Here is a 22,313-nt window from a genome sequence, read left to right as displayed (position 1 = left end):
GTTCTGATTATCAACGCTATGTATCGTAATTTACAGCTGTTCTAGTAGATCCAGCGTTTTGCCTTTGTCCCGTGTATGTAAAATAACGAGATCCTGATCTATTCCCAACATGGGGTGTCCCGTTTCCCAAATATGCGTGGCTGCAGCTGACTTTTGGAAATTATTAAGCCGGAAAGCATCGGTGTGTTCTTTGTAACGTACTTCAAAGGACCTACCAGTTGGGCCTACATAGCTTGCCTTGCACGTGTTACACTGAATGTTATAGACCCCAGCTCCCTCATGTTTATCTCTTTCCTGTTGCAAATTATTTCTTAGTTTAAACCGCAGCGTATTATTGGTCTGAAAAGCGGTATCAACTTTAAAAGGTTTGAAAATGTTAGCCACTTTTTGCGAAATATCACCGAAGTATGGTATTGTGACTCTCGTAATATTATTTGCGGTATTCTTCCTTGCATTCGCGCGCTGTTTCTGTCGTATTAATTTATTGACAACATTTTGGTGATATCCGTTAGCTCTGGCTAGTTGTTTCACGATGTTCAGCTCAGTCATTCTGTCTTCTTCATTCATAGGGACTCTAAAGGCTCTATCTGTCAATGATCTGAAAGCAGAAAGTTTCTGGCTATTAGTATGGCAGGAATTATTTTGTATCAACACATCAGTTGTGACTGGTTGGTTTCCTAAATATTTTAAAAATGGTAGGCATTGTTAGACGTTGAACACCACAGGCGACACCATTTTAGTTTTATATTTTGACGACTATGTGGAGATGCACCTTGGAAGACACGGCTGCAACAAGAGAAGTAGCCACGATGTTTTAATATTACTATCAATTTTATTGTGCCTGGTGCGTGTTACATTTTAGCGAGTTTTAACAGGTTCTTTTACTTTTTATTATTCTGATGATCGAAGCTTGACTTCCGAAACGCGTCAATCTTAGTGTTTTACACTATAAACAAGTGGTTGAGCCGATATATTTTTTAACAAGGATGAAAGCTTTTCCTGGCTGCTAATTTTGTAAACTGTTTGCGTGCCGCCATACTTAAAGTATACCGTGCTTGGCAAGATGGCGCTACCTGAAACCGGCACCGAGACAGCTGTGATGCTCCACGCGCCATAGGTGACACGAATGGACGGCGGCCGGGGAGATGTGTACGGGTGAATATATGTACAACTGTCGAGTAACTAACCTCCCACATAAGCCAAGGGAACCAAGAATGTCGCCTAAACGACCGTGCAGCGTACGTTGCCGCGTATGGGCCTGCGTAGCAGACGCCTGCTTCATACACCCATACTGAACGCTGTTCATCTGCGGGAGAGGCTGGAATTTCCAGGCCAGTACCGCAACCTGACGTCCACAGAGCAGTGAACAGGCGGCGTTCTCAGATGAATCTCATTTCACACGTGCACGGCGTGACACGTCGGAAAGCGCACACCCTGCAACAATCGTCGTAAGGGTCCAGGGAGCGTTGTGGTCTGTGGAATGTTTTCGTGGCATTTCCTGGGTAATTTCGTCATTCTGGAAAGCGTAGTGAAGTATGCTTCTGTCCTTCGGAACCATGTGTACCCCTACAATGCCGTTCGTTACTTCCTCGGCACGATAGCATTTACCAGCAGGACAATGCAATGCAGTGTAGGTGCGTCGTGCCAAGAGCTCCAGGATAAGTTTACTGTACTCCTACGACCACCAAACTCCAAAGGATGTAAACTCCATCGAGAATTTGTGAGACCACCTCGATCGGGATGCACGCGCCGTGGCTCCTCAATCGAGAAACGCAGCTCAGCTGACCGCGACGCTGGGGTCCCCTGGCTCCACATCCCAGTCGCTACCTTCCACAACCTCGATGACTCTCTTCCTGCACGTGTTGTAGCGTGCGCCCAGCAAAAAGTGGTTATTCAGGCTTTTGACAGGTGGTCACATTAATATGACTGGGCGGTGCGTGTACACTATGGGGTTGTTGTTGTTGTGGTCTTCAGTCCTGAGACTGGTTTGATGCAGCTCTCCATGCTACTCTATCCTGTGCAAGCTTCTTCATCTCCCAGTACCTACTGCAACCTACATCCTTCTGAATCTGCTTAGTGTATTGATCTTTTGGTCTCCCTCTACGATTTTTACCCTCCACGCTGCCCTCCAATGCTAAATTTGTGATCCCTTGATGCCTCAAAACATGTCCTACCAACCAATCCCTTCTTCTAGTCAAGTTGTGCCACAAACTTCTCTTCTCCCCAATCCTATTCAATACCTCCTCATTAGTTATGTGATCTACCCACCTTATCTTCAGCATTCTTCTGTAGCACCACATTTCGAAAGCTTCTATTCTCTTCTTGTCCAAACTGGTTATCGTCCATGTTTCACTTCCATACATGGCTACACTCCATACAAATACTTTCAGAAATGACTTCCTGACGCTTAAATCTATACTCGATGTTAGCAAATTTCTCTTCTTCAGAAACGATTTCCTTGCCATTGCCAGTCTGCATTTTATATCCTCTCTACTTTGACCATCATCAGTTATTTCACTCCCTAAATAGCAAAACTCCTTTACTACTTTAAGTGTCTCATTTCCTAATCTAATCCCCTCAGCATCACCCGATTTAATTTGACTACATTCCATTATCCTCGTTTTGCTTTTGTTGATGTTCATCTTATATCCTCCTTTCAAGACACTGTCCATTCCGTTCAACTGCTCTTCCAAGTCCTTTGCTATCTCTCTGACAGAATTACAATGTCATCGGCGAACCTCAAAGTTTTTATTTCTTCTCCATGGATTTTAATACCTACTTTGAATTTTTCTTTTGTTTCCTTTATTGCTTGCTCAATATACAGATTGAATAACATCGGGGACAGGCTACAACCCTGTCTCACTCCTTTCCCAACCACTGCTTCCCTTTCATGTCCCTCGACTCTTATAACTGCCATCTGGTTTCTGTACAAATTGTAAATAGCCTTTCGCTCCCTGTATTTTACCCCTGCCACCTTCAGAATTTGAAAGAGAGTATTCCAGTTAACGTTGTCAAAAGCTTTCTCTAAGTCTACAAATGCTAGAAACGTAGTTTTGCTTTTTCTTAATCTTTCTTCTAAGGGGCGTGGTCCAAATTCTCGTGACTTATTTTGTGATCGGATACTGTCAGATTCTTCGTCTATATAGTCGGCATTGCTTACAGCTATACACATTACGAGAGACACACCAAGTCGGAATCTCGTCCAAGTCTTTCTGCGTTTCCTTTCGATCGCCCAAAAAGACATTTCCTTTGATAGTCGGCGAGCTATATGATACTGCTGCCCAGTCTATTTCATAAAGCGGCGATGTAAATTATTTAATCAAAAGAATCCGGACCCTCCTGTGCAATGCAGAATTGGCTACTGGCTGTCACGAGAGGCGGACTGACCAGTATAGAAGTTGGCGAGCTTCGATCGTGAACTAACCGTTCGATGTCACTGAATAACAGATCCATGAGGGACATTTCAAGCCTTCTACAGCTGGCCAAGTCGACTGTTGGCGATGTGGCTGAGAAGCGGAGGCGTGAAGCAACAATCGCAGCTGAGCCGAGACCAGGTAGACCTGGCGCACCCACGACCAAGGAACGACGAGTATAGCGTCAGTGTCTTGTAACAAGTCGAATTAATTCACAGGGAGGAATCAAGTGAGAGTTCCACAGCAGCCTGAATTTCTCGCCAAGTGCAGTTCAACGGTTTCGTTCATACGTGTCGCCTCCCCAGGGATGCGTTATCCCCGGCACCATAAAGCCACAATAGAGACGGGTAGTACCAGGTGTCCTCCAGGGTTCGGTATTGGTCCTATGCTCTTTTCGTTGTATGTCAATTATGTGTCATCACTTTTGTCCTGCTGCAAGTACCACAGGTACGCTGATGACCTCGAGTTGGATCTAAGAGCAAAACCAATAAACCTCAAGACAGTTATGGAGAGCCTCAGTAACAACCGATGTGCACTGTCAAATTGGGCGCAGTACGGTTAATACTCAACCAGTCCAGATCCAAAGAGGTACTGGTTGGTCGTTCTAGGACCATTAGCCCGAAATGCCGGGAATTACTGCCGTGTTTTATTGTGAATGCGACAAATGTCAACATATCTTGAAACATGTACGTTTGAAATATGATTGAAATCACGTCACCGACAGTAGTGTTGAAACACTACTGATAGAATGGGACTGCGCGGGATTAGCCGAACGGTGTAAGGCGCTGCTGTCATAGACTGTGCGGCTGGTCCGGGCGGAGGTTCGAGTCCTCCTTCGGGCATGGGTGTGTGTGTTTGTCCTTAGGATAATTTAGGTTAAAAGTTGTGTAAACTTAGGCACTGATAACCTTAGCAGTTTAGTCCCATAAGATTTCACACATATTTTTGATAGAATAGAAATGGAATGTGATCGTGTTCAAATGGTTCAAATCATTCTGAGCACTATGGGACTTAACATCTGTGGTCATCAGTCCCCTAGAACTTAGAACTACTTAAACCTAACTAACCTAAGGACATCACACACATCCATGACCAAGGCGGGATTCGAACCTGCGACCGTAGCGGTCACGCGGTCCTAGACTGAAGCGCCTAGAACCGCACGGCCACACCTGCCGGCTGTGAACGTGTATTTCATCTCGTCGCTTATGCACTTTGTCCTTTAGTAGGCTTTTCTGACTGCGAGAATGTAAATTTAATTTAGCTGTGAGAATGTAAACTGTCAATAAGTTTACCCGAAAGGAAGACCGTCTTGTACGTATAAGTGTTTGTACAAGTCTCTTTTCCAAATCAAGAGGGAACAGCTTTATATATTTTTGTAGGGCGTGGACAAAAGTTAATGCTTTCTACCACACTGCATTTACATGCTTCGTCCAATTTTGATTTTCATCTGTTAATACGCCTAGAGCTTTTCACCGGCCAGTGTAGCTGAGAGCGCTAATGCGTAGGTGGTGTGGGAGACGATTCATGCGGTTACACTGGACACAGACGTCCGATCCACATGGTACATCACAGTCAATGGTAAACAGATCATCCGATCACGCCTCCACAAGATAAACATGGCGGAATCGCCTCTATGTGTAGACTGCGGGATGCCAGAAACGGACGAACATCGTCTCGCATGTGGCGCGGCAGAAGACGTATGGCGCTTGGTGCGACAAATTTTGTCGTATTTTACGAGTGACTCCGGAAGACATTACACCTCGGTTTCTACTAATTCCGGATCAACGTTATTACCCGCGCACCAAGACCAACGCTGTCACGTGGATCCGTGTGCATGCGGTACACTACTTCTTTCACGATGGACCTAAAGATGTATTCGACTTTTGGAACTACCTTCAAGAACGTCATTGCAAGATCGTACGGAACCCAAAATACAGACAGTATTTTTCTAATTACTTAGGGAGTGCCCTACGCGACCCTCCACGCAGCTGGATCATCAAGAGGTAGGAGAAGACACCCGTTGACTGGGCTGACAAGACTAAGTTCGATTCTCGGTGGAATAACATACGACATACGTGAAGACGTGCCTGGATGATGAAGCGTAAGGAGAGTAGCGACACACGCAGCACTTTTTTTTTCGTTCATATACATTACCTCGGTGTAGGAACGTGCCGAGATATTGTTTTATTTACTCAGAGCACGATGCGGTGCTAGGTACAGTTATTTTTGTTGTGGTGTAAAGTAAAACAAAATTAAGATTGTATTAAAAACAGTAAATAAATAAAAATTCTCACAAAAGATTTCCCTTCCTCGACGGGCGACGGGGACACTGTGACCAGGCCTCGGGTTACGATCCCTGATCACTCTGCGCTCCCCGCTCTCCTTAAAAAAAAAAAAAAAAAAAAAAAAAAAAAAAAAAAAAAAAAAAAAAAAAGCGCTGCTTCCTGGACTCTGGTAAGCGCGCCGGCCCCGAATCGCATCCGCCCAGCGGATTAACGACGAGGGCCCGTGAGCCGACCAGCCTGGATGTTTTCCACATCCCACTAGGTGTATACTGGGCTGGTCCCCACGCTCCGCCTCAGTTACACGCGTCGCAAACATTTTAAAAACGTCCGCACTATTTCACGCTTTACACTAGACGCAGACAGTTGGGGTGCACTCATTGCGTCCTGGGGGGTGTGGGGTGGCGGCAGGAAAGACATCTGGCCGTCCCTAACACTAACACTGCCAATCCGTTGTAACCACGCCGACCCTGCGATCGCTGCGGGACTATGGCGTAAGCGAAAGAAAGAATGAATACTCCTAGAGCTTTTCCTTGAAGGAGGGTCAAACCTATATACACAGGCTAAATTAACTCAAGTTTTGTAAGAAAATATTAATATCGAACCACAGATGGTCCGATGTAGCATCGATTGCCTAGCAGCGTTGCTACTCGACAGCGATCGCAGATTTAAGGTGTTGTATCAATGCGTTGAGTAACTGTAGACTCACCGGTGTACGGAGGACTCTCGAGCGTAAAGACGTGTTGCATCTGATGTGTGTTGCACATATACTTACTCGCTACGGCAGCGAGTCGGAAATAATTAACGTAAAGAAAGTTCTTTTTTACTAATGCAATGGGCATATTCGCAAATGATGATTGACATAATGTATAGCACCCACACCCAATGAATTTGTAAAGCTAATTATTAATGTATAATCAGTTTATTAGGTGTGTTAATTGTCAGCATTATTAATTTTCGAAGAGTCAAAATACAGGTTTTAAAGTTAGCGCCATGTCGTTACTTACCCCAAGCCAATACCAGTTCCCACATCCGTGTTATTTTCGATTAATTACTTTTCTCAAGAAGATATTGTCTCAGTCACACTCGATTTAATTAAAATGTATACTAAGCAGCGGCCTTACACAATAGCAATATGCTAACTGTACACTTTAAAGTACCAACAGAGAGCAGTGTGAAGAGTGTTAGCATTGCGCAGATAAAGGTAAGGTATTATTTCAGGGACAGCATTCATTAAGCACAGGGACCATTTTTTTCAAATTGGTCAATTTTTGTTTTATTACCAGAGTCAATTTCAAATCAATAGTGTTGCATCAGATTCAGTTTTCGTGTTACTTAAATTCATAGCTCAAATGGTTCAAATGGCTCTGAGCACTATGGGACTTAGCATCTGAGGTCATCAGTCCCCTAGAACTTAGAACTAGTTAAACCTAACCTAACCTAAGGACATCACACACATCCATTCCCTAGGCAGGATTCGAACCTGTGACCGTAGCGGTCGCGCGGTTCCCGACTGAAGCGCCTAGAACCGCTCGGCCACACCGGCCGGCCGTAAATTCACCAAAAGAAACTTTATAGTGTATGAGCAGAGTCAGGCTAATTTTCCTTCTCGGCGATTCCAGTAAACCATGCGTCCTATTGTGGCGAGGCTGACGTTTGCATAAGGTGTAGCCCTTTGATTGGGACTGGAAATATTAGCCAACAGCTCTCTTTGTGTCGCCTTCTTAACACAGGCTGTAATAACGTTAGAGGCGATCGAATGCTCGTTACTCCGCAAATACCTCCTCTTCTTCGTATTCTGCACATTTACTTGCAATGCAGGGCGATTATCCATCACTTCCGGATGTTGAAGTATATCAGTGAGTACAAAAAGTCAACTGACTGACACTGGCGACTAAGATTCCAAGAACAGAAGCGACGTATATCACTGCACGCGGATCTTCACCGCTAGACAGTAACGGGCAACTGATTTTGGGTGCCACTGTAGGCCAGTGGCAGGGTTCTTCCGCGAAATGCCACTTCCCCCACCAAAAGCGCTGCTCGCTCTTGAGTTTACAGACCCTGTACGCCGGCGGGCGGCTAGCGTGTCGCCTCGCCCGCGATACGCCTTCTTCAGACCTACCCGACTGCCCGGCGCGGCGTCGGCTGACAGAGACCCAGTGTGGCAGGCGGGCAGAGAGCCGCTCCCAGGTACAGAAATACCGGCCTGCCCCGTGTTTCGGGCCTGCTCCCTGTGTGGCCCGTCTGTGTGTCGTATTTTTACGCCGCCCAGACACGCCGTCCACGCAGCCGCCACGTTCAGAGGCAGCGGCGACCACCAGCACAGGTCCAGCCTGCACAGGTCCAGCCCGCACCGCGGTGCCGTCACATCCGCGCCACTGTACGATCGTTGCTGTTCGTTGGTTTTACCGTCAAAACGTACCACCTACACTTTACCATTTCTTTCTTCGACGTGAAATAACTTCGTCGTGGTTTTGTCCTCTTTCCAGATTTTCAGTCGTACCACTGTCTTCATGCTTTCACACCGTTCTTTTCCTTTTTCTTCCATCTGTCCATATACTGATACGCTTTCTGACCTTATCCTAAAAACCCTAGAGTATCCTACACCATATAAATTATTCACTGAAGCGCCAACGAAACTGGTATACAGTGGAGCGTCGATTATCCGAACGTCGGTCAACCGAACGGCCGCTTAACCGAACTGTGTACCCGCTCGCACCTGTTGCTCTCCCACCCTACCGTCCATCATCCCCCTCACTCCCAAAACAAGCAATAGATTGCCACGAATGTGATGAAGAAGACGTTCATGCATGGATGAATATCGATGATACAGATCCAGGACACCAAATCATGCAGGACAGCGAGATTGTAAACGTCGTCACTGATAAAGATGACGCCGCCAGCATCTCATCAATCAGTGATCCAGAAAGATGAAAGTATACCAACACCTTCTGAGGCGTTCACTTGTTTAGATACTGCCTTGCGATGGTTTGAAGCCCAAGATGAAAGTGACCAGTTTCAGATATCTGTAATGAAAAACGTACGTGACTTAGCTGCTCGTAAGCGTGTAGGCTTGCTTACACAGACCAAAATAAAGGATTTTTTTAAACGTTAATTTTGTATACTGTGTGTATTGTTCATACAAAATGCGTATGTAATATGAATATATTTTTGTTTGACAAACTGTGCCACATACTACATATTTCTACTGAAGTTGCCTTTGTTTGTTACTTTGTAATACTAAAAGAGATGCCTGTTTTTATGAATAAATTTACTGTACAGTACTGCTTTTTGGCAAATAGACATGAACAGTTCGATTATCCGAACAAACCAGTTTTCCGAACACCCATGTCCCCCAATTACTTTGGATAATCGACGCCCTACTGTACTTTTTTATTTATTTATTTAACCTGATCAGATTAGGGCCATCAGGCCCTCTCTTACATCGGACCAGTGTTCCACACATGCAACATTTCACACACCAGAGTTACATCATGACAATAGTTTAAATAAGAAAATTAGATTACTCTAGTGACAATATGAATAAAGAGTAATGACTAAGACCTAATAAAGTAAATGCTGGCAGTATTTTTACAACAGGCGCTATACTTACAAATTATGATAAAAGCAATAATACTGATAATCATCAGAAAAATTGGCAATAGTAATGAAGATTTGTGCAGATGTACATTAATATCTTGCTGTGTAAAGTAGATGTTTACTGCTATAGCGAGTTTTGGGGAAGGGACATTTAAGGAGGGGGAGAGAGGGAAGTAATGAGGTGAAGTGCATTCATGTACAGAGGAAGGCATTACTGATGCTTTAGTAGATACGTCATTAACTGGTTTTTGAAGCCGGACATGGTTTTAAGTTCTCTAACATAGTCGGGTTCCCGCTACTGTAAAGGACTTGGAGAAGATGACTGAGTGATGCAGTGTAACAGAGAGGATTTTATTATGATGGGAACGTGTGTTTCTGTCATGCTGTTCCGACATAAGCGTTAAGGACGAGGAGAGATATGAGGGACAGTGTACATTTATAAGACAGTAGATGAGACAGAGTGTATGGAAATCTCTGCGTTTGTCTGCACGCAGCCAGGGCAGTTTTGCATATGCTGGTGAAATGTGATCAAAATGTCGAACGTCACAGATATATCGGACGCAGGCAATCATAACCAGTTCCAGATGTCGCAAATTTTCCTGAGAGAGGCCTTGTAGGATAATATCGCTGTAGTCAATGATTGGGAGTATAAGCGTTTGTACTAATTTCTTTTTCACATCGAAAGGGAAGAGTTTTTTATATTTTTGTAGGACATGAAGGGATGCTGATGCTTTTTTTTGCACACTGCAGTTACGTGCTCTGTCCAATTTAGATTTTCATCTATTATTACTCCCAAACTCTTTGCTGAGGGAGAGGAGTTAATATTTGTTCCATTTAGGACAATAGATGGTACAGATTCCCGATGTTTTGGGCTAATGAGCTTAGAGTGATCAACAAGTACCGCTTGGGTTTTAGATGGGTTTAGTGTTAGTCCTGTGTCCTAAGCCCATTTTGATAGTGCATCGAGGTCAGTATTGAAATTTTCAATAGCTTTCTTATGATTACTTGGTTTCGCACTTAGATACAACTGAAGGTCATCAGCATACATATGATATTTGCAATAGGACAGAACTGATGATACATCATTCACATACAGAGAGAAGAGTATGGGACCTAGTACTGAGCCTTGTGGAACGCCTGACACTACCTGCCGCCATTGTGATTTTATATTCCCGGACAGGACGCGTTGCTGACGAGACGTCATGTATGAGCGAAACCATTGCACTGCACTTGGTGAGAAATTTAGACCGCTAAGTTTGGCTAGTAAGATGTCGAATCCGACAGTATCAAATGATTTCTGAAATCTAAGAAGCAAATGATAGTCGCTTCTGGTCTGTCCATGGCAAGTTTCAGGTCATCTGTCACCTGTATCAGTGCGAATGTTGTGCGTCGATGTTTACGGAAACCTGATTGGTATTCGTCTAGTAGGTTGTTAGGTAGTTGGTGAGATGGTCATGGACTATATATTCTAAGGCCTTTGATAGTGCAGAAAGAAGGCAGATTGGGCAGTAGTCAGAGGGTGCTGTGGCAATGTCCTTTTTAGGCAGTGGCTTAATCTGTCCCAGTTCCCAGGCCTCAGGGAAAACACTTGTGATTAATGAATCGTTGAAAATGTCTGTTATAGAGGGCAGTAGTTGATCAATAATATATTGATACGTATGGACATACGTATTCAAATACAGGGACATTGAAACAGGCAGAATACGGCGCTGCGGTCGGGAACGCCTATAGAACACCACAAGTGTCCGGCGCAGTTATTACATGGGCTACCGCTGCTACAATTGCACGTTTTCAAGATTTAAGTGAGTTTGAGAGTGCCGCTACAGTCGGCGCACGAGCGGTGGGACACAGCATCTCGGAGGTTAGCGATGAAGTTGGGATCTTTCCGTATGACCATTTCACGAGTGTACAGTCAATAAGAGGAATCCGGTAAATCAAACCTGCGACAACGCTACGGTCGGAAAAAAATCTTCCAAGAACGGGACACAAGTGCACACAAGTGCAACCCTTCCCCAAATTGCTGCAGATTTCAAAGCTTCGCCATCAACAAGTGTCAGCGTGCGAATCATTCAACTAAACATCATCGATATGGGCTTTCGCAGCCGAAACCCACTCGTGTTCCCTTGATTACAACACGACACAAAGTTGTACGCCTCGCCTGGGTCCGTCAACACCGACAGTGAACTATTGATGACTGGAAACATATTCCCTGGTCGGACGAGTCTCGTCTGAAATTCTATCGAACGGATGGACGTGTACGAGTAGGGTGACAACCTCACGAATCCATGAGCCCTGCATGTCAGCAGGGGGACTGTTCAAGCTAGTGGAGGCTCTGTGGTGGTATGGAGCGTGTGCAGCTGGAACGATATGTTACCCCTGATACGTCTAGATACCTGAGTGGTGACACGTACGTAAATATCCTGTCTGATCATCTGTATCTATTCGTGCCCATTGCGCATTCCGACAGACTAGGGCAATTCCAGCACGACAATGCGACATCCCACACGTCTAGAATTGCTACAGAGCGGCTCCAGCAACACTCTTCCGAGTTTAAACACTTCTGCTGACCACAAAACTCCGCAGACATGAACATTATTGAGCGTATCTGGGATGCCTTGCAACGTGCTGTTCAGACCGGATCTCCACCCATTCGTACTCGTACGGGTTTGTGGACAGCCCTGCACGATTCATGGTGTCAGTTCCCCCCAGCTTTACTTCAGACGCGTTGTCTTGTGACACTTCTGCGTGCTCGCGGGTGCCCTACACGATATTAAGCACCTGTACCAGTTTCTTTGGCTCTTCAGTGTAGAAATTTATGTATGTATATATGTCTGTATGTTCCCGATCTCCTCCTAAACCACTTGACCGATTTCAACGAGACTTGGCACAGATATCACTTACTGTGTGCAAAGAGCCACTGTAGCTATAGGAACCACCCAACTATCAAAGAGGTGGGGTGTGGGTGAAAAATCAGTGTAGCCCACGACGCGAGAATACCAATACTTTACTCATCCAGTATATGAGAATCAGAGCACTTTAATGCCTGCAACAGACTTTACACATAATTCCGAGACTTTACTAAACTTTTTCTCTCTGACGACATCCACAAAATGAAGAACGGAAAAATGTTTTTCACATACTAAATTTTCGCTTTTCTTGCAGAAAACTGCTACATGAAGCGTAACTGTTTAACTTGTTATTTCTTTACGACTGGCGGTATTCGTGACACTTTTTACAGACAATATTTGCATATACCACTGAAGTTACCAGAGAAATTATCATTTTATGACAATTAACGCAGGAGATGTGATATCATAAACACTTAGATGTGTGTGCTGCATCATGTGTGACGTTTTACTTTATTACTTCTTTACTTCTAACACTCTTCTCAACTCATTTCGCAGACAGTACCCACACATGGCACTGGATGCACTTGCAAAATTATGTCATCCTACAGCCCATAGTTCAGGAGATACCACGTTATAAACATTGAGCTGCGTGAAAGTGAAAATGCAGTACGAAATTCGCGAGACATACACGTCAAATGGGGTACAAATACTTCCGAAATATGTATGACATATATTCGAAAAGTAAGTAGGGGCAAAGGCACTGGTGTACAGGTCATTCTGAACCCTTGGAATGACTTCAGTCAAATTTGGTAAACCTGTTAGTTCCAAACCGGAAAGAAACACTGCAGGGGTAAGAACCACAAGCCCCCTTTTGGGATTAATGCGGTAACGTGGAGAGAGAAGGGAGAGCGAGGAGATGGACAGACAGCAAGGGAGGAGGAGTTGATAGGTACAGATAGGAGGAGAAGTTGGAGAGAGAACTAGGAGTGGAGGAGATGGACACACAAAACAAAAAGGGAGGAGATGAACAAGGGGAGGAGGAGGTAGGGAGGGGTTAGCAGGAGGATGAGATGGAGAGAGGCTGAAACAGAAGATTGAGATCGACAGAGAGTAGGTGGAGGGACGGAAGTGGACGAGGTCCACAGAGGGCCAGGGGGGGGGGGGATAGTAGAAGGAGACAGAGAGAGAGAGAGAGAGAGAGAGAGAGAGAGAGAGCAGAGGGTGAACTAACAGAAGACTGGCTGGAGTAAAAACATATCCGGGAATGCTGGGTACTTAGGTAGTCTTCTAGTTTCTAAAAACTAGCCTCTAGAAATTCTGCTGTCGTCGCATTAATTTCTTCCCTGAAACAGATCATTTGCGTTTTTTTTTATTTTTGTCGAAATTGTCAAACATTTCTTTTTTAATCTGTCTTTCAAGGTTCATACGTACCTACTGGCTGTAAAGCGAAATTCTCCTTTTCCGGGACAGCATCAGACAGTTTCTCAGTTTTGGAGTAGAGTTCTTCATCACTTATTCTCGTTCATCGACTCCCAACTTCTCTTGGACGAAATATTTTCTATAGTACCTTCCTTCCCTTTCTCTCCAATTCTTAATTTCTTCACTTTGTTGAGAACTAACCACTCTGCTGTGTAATGGCTCTCCTGCATTTTGACAGTTTTGTAGTGTTGGATTTTTGTTAATTTGTAAGACTTCTGCTTTTTCTGGCCTCTATTTTTGTTGGGTTCTACATCTAGGCCGCTTGGCAGTATTGCTTCCTCTAATTATTTAAATTGGTTCTACCGTATCTCGTGCTTAGCAAATTTTGAGTATTTTTAATGTTCACTATGAATCTATCTTCTCGAAAGAAATTTGTAATCAAGTATTTACCGCAATCCCTTTTAACAGGTTGATCTGCTCAGTTGTTTCTATCGATGTTTTCAGAAAAAATTGCTAAATCCCCTGAAAAAGTTGAGCCTGACGTTCGAATTGTTATTTCCCAATCTTGTTTATAGATTTCTTTTTTTGAAGTAAGAGATTACATATTACAATGAATCTTCTTATCTTTTCTTCTTCTTCTTCTGCCGTGCCTTTTTTCCCGCGTCTCTTTAGGTCGGCCCTCTTAGCCTTATCACTAAATTCTGAACACATTTCGGTCATTTCAGTGTCCACTCAGATCGTTCACAGGTTGTTCTTTAAGGGCCTAATCCACGTATTCCGTGGGCGTCCGGCGTCTTTCTTCGATTCTTGTACGTCAACTAGTGTTCCAGTGATATTGTTAAGTTCACACAGCACGATATGCCCGTAGCAGCGTACCAGATTCTCTTGCAGCTTTTGCTTTGTGTTTGGCACTTAACACGAGTTTCGGATATGGTCGTTCCTTACTCTGTCTTTCGAGTCACTCCTTCATGAACAGTATAACACCGACGCCGTCACCTGTCCCTTTGCGCACGAGGAAGTTGCGGTAGCGATAAGAGAGCTAAAGAATAAAAAAGCGCCTGGACCCGACAGGATCCATGCAGAAGTGCTTAAGAGGCTAGCACCACAGATCACCCCATACTTAACAGAACTACTAAACGACGCCTTAAGGCTAGGCCGTGTACCGACAGTCTGGAAAACCTCAAATGCAGTCATCATACGAAAATCATCAGACAGAGACCAATCAGATCCGAAATCCTACAGACCAATATGCCTCATAAACACCATGGCAAAAATCCAAGAGAGGCTACTGTGTGACCGCTTGCAGGCTCACAGAACCCTACTTGGAATGAATCCCCACCAGTTTGGATTTCGGAAAGGGAAAAGCATCGATGATGCAATAAACAGAGCTTTAGAAATTACACAAAACACAGATAAAACATACTCCTTGGCAATCATGATAGACATCGCAGGAGCATTTGACAACCTGTGGTGGCCAGCACTGTTTCTGAGGTTACGCCAGATGGAAGTACCCGCAGCCCTATACAACAGTCTTTTAGACTACTGCAGAGACAGAATAGTGGAATGGCGCGTGGGCAACCGGAAGGTAATAAGGAAAATTACCAAGGGATGTCCGCAGGGATCGATCTGTGGACCCATCTTCTGGGACATAATTTTTGAACCTCTCCTGCAACTGCTGGAGGAGGATATGAGGACAGACGGTGCTGTCGCCTATGCAGATGACCTACTGGTGGTTATCTCAGCAAATACAAGAGCCCAGCTAGAGGAGAAGGCGAGTGGCACACTGCAAACAATAACACAATGGTGCAACACAAACAAGCTCAAGATAGCGGGCAACAAAACAACACACACACTGCTCAAAGGGCAACTCAGACGCAATCCATCTATTAAAATACAGAACAACAACATAAAGAGAATGACGGTAACCCGCTACTTGGGCGTATACATAGATGAGAAGCTGAACTTCCATGAACATATCAGAATAACAACAAACAAGGCAGAAAAATTACTACATAAACTGGCAAGGATTAATTCAGGACAATACAGACTTCCTCTGTCAGTCACACGAACCTACCACTGCGCACTCTTCGAATCAGTGCTAAGCTTTGCGGCCAGTACATGGGCGCACAGACTCAACCTCGCCACAAACAGAACAGCGGTTAGGCGAGGGCAGAGAAGCGTCCTTCTGCGACTATCGGGAGCCTTCGGCACTACATCAGTTGAAGCACTGTGTGTCGTGCTAGGAATCTTCCCGATAGATATCACAATCAAATATCGGGCCGCTCTGTACTGGTTAAAGGTGGGTAGACTAGACCAGGTCAACATATTGACTGGTTCCCCGCTGAACAATAAGCGGGACCTCAAAAAATGGAAAATCGACACATGGCAACAGGAATGGGGCACAAGTGATAAGGGACGGAGAGTCTATACATTTTTTCCGAACATAACGGAAAGATTAAGAATGAAACATGCCGATCCTAGCCGCGGCATGGTGCATTTCTTGACTGGCCACGGACCTTATCCCACGCACTTAAATCGCGTGAGTCTTAGAGACACATCAACGTGTACATGTGGAGGTATGGGAACCCCCGAACACACAATCCTATTCTGCGGGAAATACAGACAGCACAGGAACACACCTGGGATACAACACCTACAGACAGAGGAACACATATACGATGCGATCAGAACACCTGAACTTTGGGACATACTGAACGCACTAACAGACAAAATTTCTGACGAATGCCACAAAGAGTACAGGAACAGAAGACCACACAGACAATAAACCTATATGCAGCACCCCGACAGACACCATAGTGTGGAAGAACTAAACTAGGTCTCAATATAAAACAACTGACATGCAATAGACTTACATAAGTAGACCTAAAACTGACAATAGATTAATGTATAAAATTAGACATAAACAGTGTCGGCGCACCGTCGCAATTGCCATCAGCTACCACGGCACTCTAAACCTGTATACAAGTAACCAGATAGAACATAAATAGAGATATCAAACGCCATAAATAGAATAGAACTTCCTAGGCTAAGGTTAGGGGACTGAGGATCAGAGGCTTGAAGATAAATCCCAAGGCGCTCATCCTCAGTCCCCTACGGTGGTGGGACTATCATCTCTTCCTTTCCTATCGTCTTTTCTCCTCTTCAGACTAAACTATTCCTTGTATTTCCTTCTTCCAATTCAAAATTAATTTTTGTAAAAATTTTGTTAAATCGGTTTTGGGAAAGCTGCCAAAGTAAAGGAAAAAAAAAAAAAAAAGCACAGACTCGCCTCCACGTGGCGGGACACGGGCAACGGTGCGACCGGATGCGGGAACTGGTGTGAGTTTCATCAACTACATCAGTGTCCGCACACCGGTCGTAGCGGCCAAGTGGTCAAAATAGACCCACCTTCCTTAAGCACTTAGGTGGTGGGTCGTAAAATCAGGGCGGCAAGTGAAAAAAAAAAAAAAAAAAAAAAGGTCACTCCTCCAGACCAGCATAGAATCCTTCCCTACGTATCCTGGAGCTCCCTTTCGTCTGATTTGTGCATGGCCCACCATTCCCAACAGCATGCTAGAAATGATCTTATGGTTCGTTTGTATTTATTTCCCTTGATTTTTGACAGGTCTTTTCGCATCGCAGGTAACTCCTGCTAATGACCTTCTAACGTGCGGAGTACTCTGGTTTTTGTGTAATCCACCCCACCACTTAGCAGGCAAGGAGTGCTCTACCTTGCCAGGTAGGGAGATCCCAGGCACGACCTCTGCCAGACATCAGAAGAACAGCTGTTGCCGGTGCACCTAAAATATGTCATGAGGAACGGGGACTTTTATTTTTTTAGACAAACAAAACAGTCTGTTCCCTGTACACAGGAATTTTTTATTATATAAATTACCATGGGTTCAAGATGCGGAAACGGCAGTCTTAGGATAATCCAAAACAGTCTAGGAAGACCTCGTGTCAAAAATATGAGGCAAGAAATGTATGTTCATCGAATTCTTAAAAAAAAAGACTTAATACAAAAAATTTGCCAAAAGTGCATGTAGAAATTTCAACTGAAATTTGCAGCAGAAATGTTCACCCTGGTAATATAAGCTAAAATGCTGTTGCTGGGCGATTTTTCCTGTCACCTGTATGACTTATCCGAATTTAAACCTCAGGATGACGTGGCTGTGACGAACACGAGGGAATTCCAGCTGCTACTGCAAGCTTACACAGTTCTGAAGTGACTTCAACATTTAGTGCCTCAGCAGTGCGTCGTTTTACCTTTTGAAGTGTGCAGCGATAGTGGTGATGGTGGCCAGCTACTCAAAAATTTTCCCTAAGTTTTCGCGAGGCGGAACACTGTGTGTGTCCCTAGGCTAAAACAAAATGATTGGATACACTCGCCAAGACTGGGCGACGTGCACAATATTCACCTCAAGAACATTAACTGTATAGTCTCGTCTTGTTTTCTCTGCTTTTGGAGATCTGAGAGGGATCCAGGATAAATGTGGCTGAAAGAGAGCCTAGTGAACCAAAAACGTTAAAAAAAGCCTTCTCTTCGTCGCCTTTTCTCTCCTTGTCTTCCTTTCATTCAATCAGCGTCCGATATTTTGTTATTGTGTTTAAGTTTCGCCAGGGCAGGTATCTTTCCATGTGAAGCCCACTCGCTGTTCACGACAGGATCACATGATCCGAGTGTTTACTAAAACTGCGACGCAGACGGGTCTCTCTACTTGCCTTAAAAATGGGCAGACGCGACGTTCCACACTATTGTCGTCTTAAATTGGTTCCCTGCAGTGAGGGTCGGTTTGCTCTGTGCCTCGCTATTGTTTCCTAAAGTGGATTTCCACGTCGCGCTTCTGTGTCCTAGCCTGATCAACTGGTCTCTTTCGTTTCATTTCGTCATTACTATAAAAATGTATGCATTTATCTGACGCAAATTAGGAATGGCCTATTAGTACCATGTATGCGGAAGCCACGTGTGTGTCCATTGCTCATTGCACTCCTCATCATGCAAATTAAGCTAATTTCTCTTCACAGTATGGCCTGTGCCATATCAATCGAATCAGCTTGTCGGGGAGAATTACAGGTATGGTGGTAAAATACCCTGCCACCTTACAACCTCAATTTTAACCATCTACTTTTTATACGTTTACCAACCAGAGCTACTACACTCATGCTCATAAATTGAGGCTAGTGCTGATACATGGTTAAACAACGCTCTGGTGGGCGGTTTGCGGGCTTAAATCACCTCGGGGTATGACCATGCGGTGCATTTGACCTGCGGTCGTCGCACGGTGGCGCTGGCAGCAGTCCGCATACGCAGAGGTGTGTTGGTGCATGTCAGAGTACGGTGCAGCGAGTAAGTGTGCAGACGTTTTCAGACGTGCTAATGGTGACTTTGTGTTGAAAATGGCTCAAACAACACACATTGATGACGTTATGAGGGGTAGAATACTAGTCCGAGTGGAGGCTGGTCAAACACAGCAGGTCGTAGCACGGGCCCTCCGTGTGCCACAAAGTGTGATCTCAAGCTTATGCAACGATTCCAGGAGACAGGAAACGTGTCCAGGCGCTACAATAGGGGACGTCCACAGTGTACAAAACTACAAGAAGACCGATGTCTCACCATCAATGCCCGCAGACGGCCTGGGAGTGCTGCAGGTAGCCTTGCTCGGGACCGTACCGCAGCCACTGGAACAGTTGCCTCCAGACACACAGTCTAAAGACGACTGAACAGACACGGTTTATTCGCCCGGAGACCTGCAAGGTGCATTCCACTGACTCCTGGTCACAGGAGAGCCCGTAAAGCCTGGTGTCAAGAACACAGTACATGGTCATTGGAACACTGGTCCCAGGTTATGTTCATAGACGAGTCCAGGTATAGTCTGAAAAGTGATTCTCGCCGGGTTTCATCTGGAGTGAACCAGGAACCAGATACCAACCCTTTAATGTCCTTGAAAGAGACCTGTATGGAGGTCGTGGTTTGACAGTGTGGGTGGGATTATGATTGGTGCACGTACACCCCCGCATGTCTTTGACAAAGGAACTGTAACAGGTCAGGTGTATCGGGACGTTATTTAACACTAGTATGTCCGCCTTTGCAGGGGTGCAGTGGGTCCCACCTTCCTCCTGATGGATGATAACGCACGACCCCACCGAGCTGCCATCGTGCAGGAGTACCTTGAAACAGTAGATAGACAGACACTGGCGCAAGGATGGGAGGCTATACCCCAGCAGCTGCTCGAGCACCTGATCCAGAGTATGCCAACCCGTTGTGCGGCCTGTGGACGTGTGTATGGTGATTATGTCCCGTATTGGTGTCGGGGTACATGCGCAGGAAACAGTGGCGTTTTGTAGCACATGTGTTTCTTTACGGTTTCCTCAACTTATCACCAATACCGTGGACTTACAGATCTGTGTCGCGTGTGTTCCCTATGTGCCTATGCTATTAGCGCCAGTTTTATGTAGTGCCACGTGTAGTGCATGAGTGTAGAATCGATCGGTTAATGTTGCATGGGCATTATCTAGATGTATACCGTTTACGACTGGTGACATTCTTGACAAGCTGGAGTACACGTACTCCGTTTTTGTCCCACTAACGCTAAGTCTTCCACATTAATGCGCCGTGCACGAAGCATTAAGGTTGTATTAAAATGCTGGCAGAGATGATTAGAATTATGTCATGAAGGTAGAAAAATGTCCATGGAGTAGGTTTCAAATAGCTCTAAGCACTATGTGACTTAACATCTGAGGTCATCAGTCCCCTAGACTTAGAACCACTTAAACCTAACTAACCTAAGGACATCACATACATCCACGCCCGAGGCAGGGTTCGAACCTGCGACCGTAGCGGTCCCGCCGTTCCAGACTGAAGCGCCTAGAACCGCTCGGCCACACCGGCCGGCCGTGGAGCAGTTTTCTGTTGATTTCTGTGACAGTTCATGATGAGACTAAACAGCAATGGAGACAACGCAAATCCTCTGGGGACACCAACATTCACTTATAATTCAGTACGTGCACCTGCAGGGCTTAATACTTTTCTCTCGATCTGATGTACGTCTTTGGAAACATAGATGTAGTACTCTGGGACACATTGCGTGGGAAGATATTGCATGCAATCTTTTTTAGCCAATGTTTTTCGAGATCCCTCTTCAGATCTTTGTATCTCTCCATTAGGATATCAAAGGTATGAATAGCGTCTACAGTGGCTACCCCGCTGTTAAAACCATTTTGGTCGATGTAGTTTTTGTTACCATATTCAACTTGTTTTCAACCAGCTTTTCCCGCAGCTTCGTGATGTTAGTTTTATTGTACGATATGTTCCGCAATTAGCTTACGTCGTCTTTGTTTTTAGATTACTGCTTATTAAGTCATGAGTGGTTCTGCTTCTATTAATACAAGGTTAATTAGTTTGGTGAGTTTCACCAACTGCGACATGGTCGCGTATACAAACAGTGATCCAATACTGTCAAATGCTTTTTATTCCAGTCTTTGATCACAATATGAATTCTTTAGATGATGACCGGTTTCAATCCGTAACGACCATCCTCAAATCATTTTAGCACCATGTCCTAAAGTGGTAAGGCCATAATGGCTTCGACAAAACGTATAAATATAATCAGCATAGCATCGTCATATAGTTCCTACACCTTATTTGTGTGTGTGTGTGTGTGTGCGTGTGTGCGCGCGCGCGCGCGTGTGTGTGTGTGTGTGTGTGTGTGTGTGTGTGTGTGTGTGTGTGTGTGTGTTGGTTCCATATCACCTTCTATACCACTGGACCGATTTCAACGAATTCAACGAAACTTGGTACACACTTACCGTAAGTCAACAATCGCTGTGGACGTAAAACCAACATACCTACCATAGTTCAGGAGAAATGACGTAACAAACACTGAGATGCGTGAAAAAGTGTCGCATCGTGCGTGACGTTTAAATTTATTACTTCTGTGCTTCTAACTATATCCGCAATCAATATCATGACAGTATCCACATACGCTGCTAAATGCACCTACAAAAGTATATTATGGTACCAGACATAGTTCGGGAGATCTGACAGCATAAATACTGATATGCGTGAAAAATTAACGCATTGTACTTGACATTTAAATTTATTACCCCTTTTCTACAAACTCTGTTCCCAACATATTTTGCATACGTTATCCATGTATACCGCTGAATGTACCTACATAACTATATCGTTGCATGACACACAGATCAGTAGGTACGATTCCATAACAACTGAGACGCGTAAAAAAAATGCCTCATCATGCATGTAGTTTTAATAGATTCGTTCTTTACCACCGAGACTCTCCTAAAGCCGAGTCAGCTTACGGAAATCTCTGACACCTGGCAGCGCTATTCACAGCTTTTAAATGAGAAGCGCAAACGGCTGTAGGCGAAAACAGTGGCCGCCTATAGTGAGACGATGAGACGTAAATAAAGTCTCATTGTAGACGGACGAAGCAGCTGCGCCTAGTGTACGAAAAGTGTCCAGGAACATTTTCATACATTTGAACATTATGCATTTTCTGTTTTCGTTTCTACTGGAACACTGGCAACATGAATACTCACGTAATGCCGGATTTGTCAGCTAAAACATAAATTATTCTGTGCTATAGAGGGAGTTGTCAAGTAGAAACTTTTTTAATTTGTGTTCGGATTTAACCGTACTGAGTAAAAATTTCTCGGTGTACATGCCGCGTCAAATCAGGATAAATCTCCGAGCTTTCGACCACTACCTCCATGGTCGTCGTCAGGGCTAA

Source organism: Schistocerca americana, chromosome 9 (genome assembly GCF_021461395.2).
Source record: "Schistocerca americana isolate TAMUIC-IGC-003095 chromosome 9, iqSchAmer2.1, whole genome shotgun sequence".
In the NCBI taxonomy this organism is placed as follows: Eukaryota; Metazoa; Arthropoda; class Insecta; order Orthoptera; family Acrididae; genus Schistocerca; species Schistocerca americana.
This window is presented reverse-complemented; position numbering follows the sequence as displayed.